We start from the raw sequence: 8264 nt of genomic DNA on the forward strand, positions 1-8264 counted from the left end.
TTACTGTTCACAACAAGACCAGGCTGCTTGTAGCATCCTGGGCTGTGCAGTGACATGATTCAGCAAGGACTTCTGTAAGTCTTACTGTTGCTCAAGGAAGGCAAGTCATGCAGGGTACCAACATCCACTGACTGCTGGACTCAGCAGGGGTTTTGGCACTTCAGCTGTGTAACCAACCTGCACACCCCTGCAATGGACGAGAGGTCAAAGAAGGGCAAACCCCAATGAGTTCAGGGAATAATGTAATATAAAGGAAGCTGAACTTATTTTGATACCAGGTAAACTGGATGGTAACCTTGGTTTTAGTTACAGACAGTTGCTTCAGTGAATCATCAGGTTCCAAGACTATTAACAAAGAGCAATGTCTTTGTGAGCCAGCCAGACCCACACTGGGGGATGGGGGTGGAGGTGGTGAGGCAGTGCATAGGTAGCTTGGCACAACATAAAGCATAAAAATTGGACAAATGGTAAATTTTGAAGGGATTAACAGGCTTGAGCTGGATTCCATCCATTTATTTTTTCCAGGTGACTGGGGATGCCCAGTGTTATGACAGTGAGCATACAGGGACCAGTAATGAGAATCACATTAGAACAGAGATTTAACTACAGCTGAATATTGCAACTGCTATATTATGCTTGTGTTGTGATTTCAACTGATTGCTGCATCACTCTGCTAAATTGAACTGCCATGTAATACCAACTATACCAAAGAAGTAAATTTGATATGAAACGCTCCTCATGTGGAATATCTAAAATCACCTGGTCAGAGAGTATTGGGCTCTGACAAACTGCCAAGAAGTAAATTTTGCATCTATAAGGTGTAGGATCTTTTGAGTCCTGCTGACTTGTGAACTGAGGAAAAGCTGTGATCTGGGAGCTGCTACTAATTGTCAGAGATGTAAAATACTGGAACTTGCATTTCACATGAAGCTTCCAAAGAAATGGTGGGCCTATTCTGAATATGAAACAGTGGCATTGCAATACAGGACCACAATTCACAGCTTGAAATAAGAGGGAACATATATTAATGCTCCCTTTACTGTAACAAATTAATGACTCATATTCAAATGCATCTGCAACTTACTGGGATTAGAAAGGTGGAATGCAATACCAATGTCCTCTAAACCCTTCATAATAGTTAACATCTGTTTATGCAGGGACTGCTCTCCTCAGATTCAATGGGAAACTTCTCCACAACAGTTACAATCACAGAGGAAAAACAATGTGAACAGTGTCCCAGTGAGAAGTCTGCAACTACCAGAGCTGCTCCAACTGGCCAATAACAAGAAGTATAATTTCCTTATTGTTTTGGATAATTCCCTAAGTAAAAAGTGTGTGTCTTTCCTAATATTTTAAAAAAATTTAAAGAAAAAATTTCTGCAGTCAAAGCAAACAGGCAAATACCAGATGTGGATGCCAGGTGACCTGCACAGATGAAACAATATTTGAGAGTAGGTCCTCATAAGCTCCCCACGAGCTGGTGGGACAGGCTTAGATTCTATGATTGTATTTCCTTTGCCTGTCTGCTGAAAAAGACAAAGAGTGATTACTTAACTTCTTTCTAGCTAATAGAGTTCATAAAGCCCTGTCCATATATATTCTGCAGTTATTGCCCAGTTATTGGCAGAAGGTCCTAAGCTGTTCAATAAGTGAAACAGCTGTATCAAATTCAAACTAAGAAGCCACAATAAAATTGTTTATAGTCTGTCTCTATGCATAGACATAGCTAGGATATCTGCATGCACATACACACAGAATACAGTTCCATAATCTTTCTTTCTTATGTGAGTACTCATAAAAAGCAGCAAAAGTGTTTTTTCTTTGCTAAAATGCATAGTAAAGTATCTTGTGACATCTGAGAGAGCTGTTTCGGAGCACACATTCATGCAAGGTAGTCCATGCATTTCAGCTGACATTGCCTGATCCTTAAATAGGCCAGTAAAGACAGCAAAGAGTGTAAAAGATTTCTATATGATGACATCTGAAATGTACAGAGGAACCATTTATACATAGATTTGTGGTTTGGAGAAGACAAAAGATGTGGGAATTTGTTACTTTTAAATGGCAAAATTTCTTTAAAAAACCCCAGACCTTTAGAATGTTACAAAGAAGGGTAGGCTATTTGAACATTATGAAGGAGAGAGTATGATGGAGAAATAGTGTTAAAAGACCACCAAATTTTTACTCTGTTGATTTATCACTGACTGCAGTAAATGCTGCTAAGCAGTTTCCTTAAAAATCCAGCATGGGATTGAAAGCCCTGTCTCCCCTCCATGTTTATTTGTACTTGCACCTACCTCTAAAAATTTGGAATATATTAAAAAAATCTGACACAGCCAGAGAGAAAGATAAAATACATCAGTTTAACAGTGGACACACTTGAAGAATCACTTCACACAGGCCCATGATTTCAAATTCAAGGAACTCTTGTGGAGGAGAAATACTTATCTAATAAACAAGAAGATAGGTAGAAACCATAGAGCATCTACCTATTGAAAATATGCAGTTTCTGAGAAGAGTTCAAATGATTTCCTAGAAAGGGGTAGCTAAGGATACAAATCTCTCAGGACTGACAGACATCTCTTACAATGCCTGTCAAACTGATTTTGTCAGCAGACATGATAGATTGTAAGAAGTGGTGGTAACCTAAGAGATTTTCTCAGGTAGTTTTGGTATTAATAATCTACTATACCCACTGATGCTATGTAACTTACTGTTTCTTGTTGTGTGTGTCTGAAAACTTCTGATAAAATAATAACAACAACAACAATAATATACAACTTTAGGACTGATAACAGAACTATTTTGTTTAGGCTGAGTTGCATAAATACTCCGTTACATATGGCATCTATTTTTTCTTTAGCTCATGCAGGAAAGGATCTCCTGATTTTTCCAGAGTTCTGTATGAATCGTGTAGGTGACTAAGTGTCCTGGTTCCAGCCAGGACAGGGTTAATTTTTGCAGTAGTCAAGAGGGGGCACAGTCTAGGACATGGAGGTTATTCTAGAATGCCTCATGTAATTTTCTGGGTATGGGGGAAGGGAGTCTTTTGTTCTTAATACTGCTGCTGTTACTGGTTGTTTTCTTATCTCATTGCTGTTCCCAGTAAATTGTTCTTCTCTCAACCTGTGGCCTTTGCCTTTTGTGCCCCCAATTCTCCTCTTCAGCCCTCCAGAGGGAGGAGGGGAAGGAGGAGTGAGTGAATGGCACCCTGGTTTGGAGTCTCAGTGGGAGCACTAAATTGGGGAGCACCATTCCTAAACCAGAACACTAAGGAATCTATGAATCTTTGGAACTAGCAATAGTGATACTGATGTCATCAATACCGAGCTAAAAGCAAACCCAATAGTTTGTGCTAAATGGGCTGTGCCCTTGCTTTCAGAACTTGTTTCTTTCAAAGCAGAGGTGCTTTGGTGAATCAGAATTACTACTGGTGGATTTGTTTTGGAAAAGCTGAAAAAGTAAATATTGATAAAGAATGTCATATTTGACCATACTTCCACAATCAAATTGTGAATTTTTACATTTGCTAGAACATTTATTATTTGCTTACAACTTCTAAAACAACATATCAAAAAAGTAAAAATAGAAGCTATGAAATATTTGGCCAACACTCTTTTCCTTTTTACTGTTTGAAAGTATTAAATACTAGCATATTAAGTATCCTCATCCTACCAATACTGTATCACTTGGCCTTTATAGAGGTTATGAATTTTTGAGCTCTTGATATTGCCTCTCCTTCTGGTTGAACTAAGCTCAAAAAGTATTATTTGCTGCTCAGTGATATATCATGGGCACAATACATGGCCAAATAATTTGTTTACTTCCTAAAAGGTCTGAAAAAAAGGTAGTTAGTTATTCTCAATTTCTACTATTATATGTAAATGTATTTTGATGCAACTTAATCCAATAATAAAAGCTCTTGTCAATTGGAAATAATGAAAAGGCTTGGTTTTTATAAAACAGGCTGTTTCTACACCTTGCAATGGACATGTTGTCCATAGAATAGGTATAATTTTTAAAGTTTCCTTTATTTGATCACAAATGGTAGAATCTGTAATACCGTAAGTATTTCCTTTTTATAGCAAAGGACTAGCTGGATTGTGTGACTGCTGTCAAAAATCTCTAAATAGCATCCAAGGTATTCTTTTAGAACATTTTCTTACTGATCATTTAAATTGTCAGCAAAAATGAATAGTAAATGGCACAAAAGGATTGTATTACTGGATGATGGCTGGTACTATGTAAATTGATTCAGCAGGTATAATATTCTGGTAATGCCATTGTCAGCAGAACACTTATAGTCAGGAACAAAGTATGCAAAGAGTATTTACCTATGCCAGGTAGTAGAGGACTGCATCCCATGGGAGGGAGGTGACTTGTAGAGTACCCCAGTCTTTGCATTCTGTATGTTTGTTTTCAAATTATTCAAAACTGAATTGGAAAGGAATGAAAAATAAGGTGATGAATGTCACTAATGATTCTAAGCACAGTACACACTGTGTCTAACTATGTAGAGTTGCAGAGGGATGTCATGGTATCATGAGCCTGATTATAAGAGCGCAGGTGAAATTCAATGTGAGTAAGTGAAAAGGTGTAAGTCAGAAATGTAGTTTTTCATATACAGCACGGTCTGCCTATGCAGCAACACCGAGCTGTGTTCCGAGGGTGAGGTGAACACTCAAAACCCTCTGCAGCAGGCAAGTGTAACCTGGCCACACGGGCTGGATGAAAAGGCCTCTTCAAGCACACTCAGTTTGGAGGGAACTGAAGAGCAGCTACAAATACAGAGGTCAAATCATTCTCTTTGTGGTAGAATGGGGACTGGTACTACAGGATTCATAGTTATCTCTTACCTGAATTTTACTCTGACTGCATTGCTGTTGTCACCCAGTCCAGATTATTTATTTAAAATGTACATGCAGCTGTATATATGTAACGGCCTGGCATTTCTTCATACAATAGGGATATTTTTGATTCAATTCCTTGCAGAAATCAAATCTTCTTGAAGTTGTGTACAATGACAAGTAAACTGTTCCTTGCAGATTTAAAGGATATTTTACAACCCTTATTTGAATTTTTTTGACAGCTGACCTCCACTAATTTTAAAACATTTAGCTTCTTTATTTCCAGCCTATCAGACTCTACTCAAAAGAGGTAGATGCAAAGCTCCCAAATGATCACAGTACAAACTGACAACACTTGCTGTTAGTCTCAGGCCTGGCATATGTTTCCAAACGTACAAAATTAGAAATAAACAATCACATGAAGGGAAGACAAAAGTTGTGCTGCTTAAGATGATACAGAGTAGAATTGAGGTTCAGTGCTTCAATCAGATCTCTTGCTTTGGTATACACCTAAAGAAATACTTTCAGAGCAAAAGAGCAAGGGGAAGAAAATAATCTTTTCCAAGCAAATTGGGAAGTTAACAAAATAGAATGTTTTTTCCTAAGATACCTGAAAAGATACCATGTACATTATCCTGCAGTGGTCATTGGAGTGGATACTTACATCTAATAAATTCAAGAAGGTTCTACAAGAATAAAGGGTTTTGTATCTGTATACTTATCTGTAGATTGGAAAACGTAGGTCTCAACTCAAAGCACAGCAAAAATAATGGTGAAATTCCCATTGATTTCAATAATTTTTTATGCACAATTTCCTTCTTCCTAAAGTGGAATTTATGTATGTACATTGAACTTGATAGGTTTCTTTTTATAATAGAGGAGCAGTGAGCCAAATGGATTTTAATTCTTACAGAACTTTCACCACACAAAAATAATGACACATTTTATTCTCCTTCATTGCAAAATATAGTACCAAAACATTCAATTAAAATCCGCTCTTGGATTAGTGAATCACTGTTCTGCCACAGAGAGTGACTTCTAAAGAGTTCTCTCCTTATACAGGCTAGCTAGTTTTTGTCAAGTGAAGAGATTAATTAAAAGACAGCTGAATTAAATCTATACTTTCCTGATATCATCTATATAAGCCAATGTTATCCTGGTATGTTATATTTAGCAAACTACAACAAATGGAAGGGGAGAAAGGACAGTCTCTCTGTCAAGATTCAATCCATACAGTGACAATACATGAGTTATTTAATTACAGCCATCTGCATTCTGTAGCAGATGAACAAGGAATATATGGTATATGACTGATGAGCTTGCTATGTCCTTTGATGACCTCTCAGCAAGTAATGAAGCATGACTGCTCACGCTTAGCATGGTCACAGGCTACACTTTCCTTGTTTGTGTGTCGGTATCACTGTAATACTTTGCCTGGAGCCTGCTGCTCTTCAACTAGGTGAAGGATTGTGCTTGATTCTGCCAACTACACAACTAATAAAGCATATTACTACTGCTTTCTACAGATCTTGTCTCTTTATCGAGTATTCTAACCTGGAACTTCACTCAGAACTTACTAACAGGAAGAATTAATGTTTCTGTAGAGAACATGTTCATGGTAAAACAGCATTAACAAAGTATGTGTGAGGACTGGCTAATGCAGGAGCTTTTTTGTGTAGCTGTCATGCCGTGCTTCATGGCAAAAGGAGGTTTAAATTCTGCACCTGCCTTAGGGAAGAAAAAGCTTCCCTTATTGCTCATGAAGGTGACTGAATGGCTGTACCATATTTGCTTTTACAATTTTTTAATCTTCAAGATGTAATAACTGAAAACAATTGCCTCCATCACTAGATAGCCACTCCTGTTAAATAAATAGTCCCTCTGAATTAGTACATATAGTTAGAGGCAGAGCCACTGAAGAGACTGCTTCTTAGTTAATTAATATTTTTTGAAAAGAGTACCTGTCTACTTCGTCAAGTGTAAAAGTGCCATTTATTTTCATAATTGTCTGTAAACTACTGTGCATAGACTAAATTGTCTGAACACAGAACCTCATTTATAAAGAAACCTCTCCCTGTTGATCTGAGATTTCTTTGTAACAAAAAATTATTTACAGACAGCTTCTTTGGTAATCTCTACAAAACCCTAAAACGAAGGATTTCCACACTAAAGATCAGTTTCTGCTCATGGTACTGATGCTGAATAACTATTATTTTAGAAAGTTTCATAATTTAAATGAGACCGCTGATAGAAATTGTACAAACCCTGCAAAACCGTGAGGTCCAGTAATTGAAAATGCATGAAATTAATAATTTTGAGCTTGGTTCCTCTCTAAGTTCCTCTGGAACTTTGCCAAAATGGTTATAACAGCAGATTTGGACCCCTTACATCTTTACTTTACTACTTAAGGGGGAAAAAAAAAGGTTAGATTACGTTCAAATTCAAAATTATTTTTCTTGTATACATACCTCATTTCTATAAACAGAGAGAAATTACTACGTGAAAAAGCATTCCATGTGGCAAAAATCTGGTGTTTGGAAATACAAACCTTGGAAATGTGGGGTTCCAGTTTGTGGCCTCCTATATTGCAAACAGGAACCATGGACTTGAGCTGAAGAAAAATAACACATTAAGCATCAATAGGTAGTAGTATAATGGCCCTGCAACTAATATACAGACTAGCAAGAAAGTAAGAATAGACTATACTTAAGCTAGGAATTAATTAAAAGTCAGGAGAAGGCAAAACCTACACATATGTTGGAGAAGGAAAGCTGGAAATAAAAAAGCTTCTTTTTCTCAAGAGCTGAATGAATAATGTTGCTTGCCATGAGCTATCCGGGAAAGGCTCCTCATCCCTCCCAGCCGTGCCAAGTGTCGCAGCTGTCCCTGGATGCAGCAGCAGGTCTGTGCACTAGGCGGCGCTGCACAGCGAAACGATCATTCTACGAAAAATAAAAAGAAATCAGTAGTGATTGAATCTCTTTGACATAAAAATAAATCTATAAATCATACAAGTTAACTTTCAGGCAAATATAACAACAGGCAAAACGAATTATATTAATTGCATTTGGATATAGCTAAATCATTTAAAAGCTTTTCAAGGCAAGAAAGGTGGAATCTGGTCAGCACTCCAAAAAGACTTCCAAGGAAATAGCACACGAATTATTCTCCTAGTCAGGAAATGGAAATCTCTGAACATAAACGAACAGCAGCACCAGCACCACCCCCCGCTGGAGATCTAATTATTCTGACTATACAGAAGCTCAAATCTTTGTTCATTCTGTTTAAAAACATCCCTTTGCATTCTTATAAGAATATTCACTGGTAACATCCCAGTCAAATTCAAGTAGCTGCAACTGAACCCCAGGGTTACAATTCAAAGTTGTTTGGCCTACCCTAAAATGTGCACTCATTCTT

This window comes from Aphelocoma coerulescens, chromosome 5 (genome assembly GCF_041296385.1).
Source record: "Aphelocoma coerulescens isolate FSJ_1873_10779 chromosome 5, UR_Acoe_1.0, whole genome shotgun sequence".
Classification (NCBI taxonomy): domain Eukaryota; kingdom Metazoa; phylum Chordata; class Aves; order Passeriformes; family Corvidae; genus Aphelocoma; species Aphelocoma coerulescens.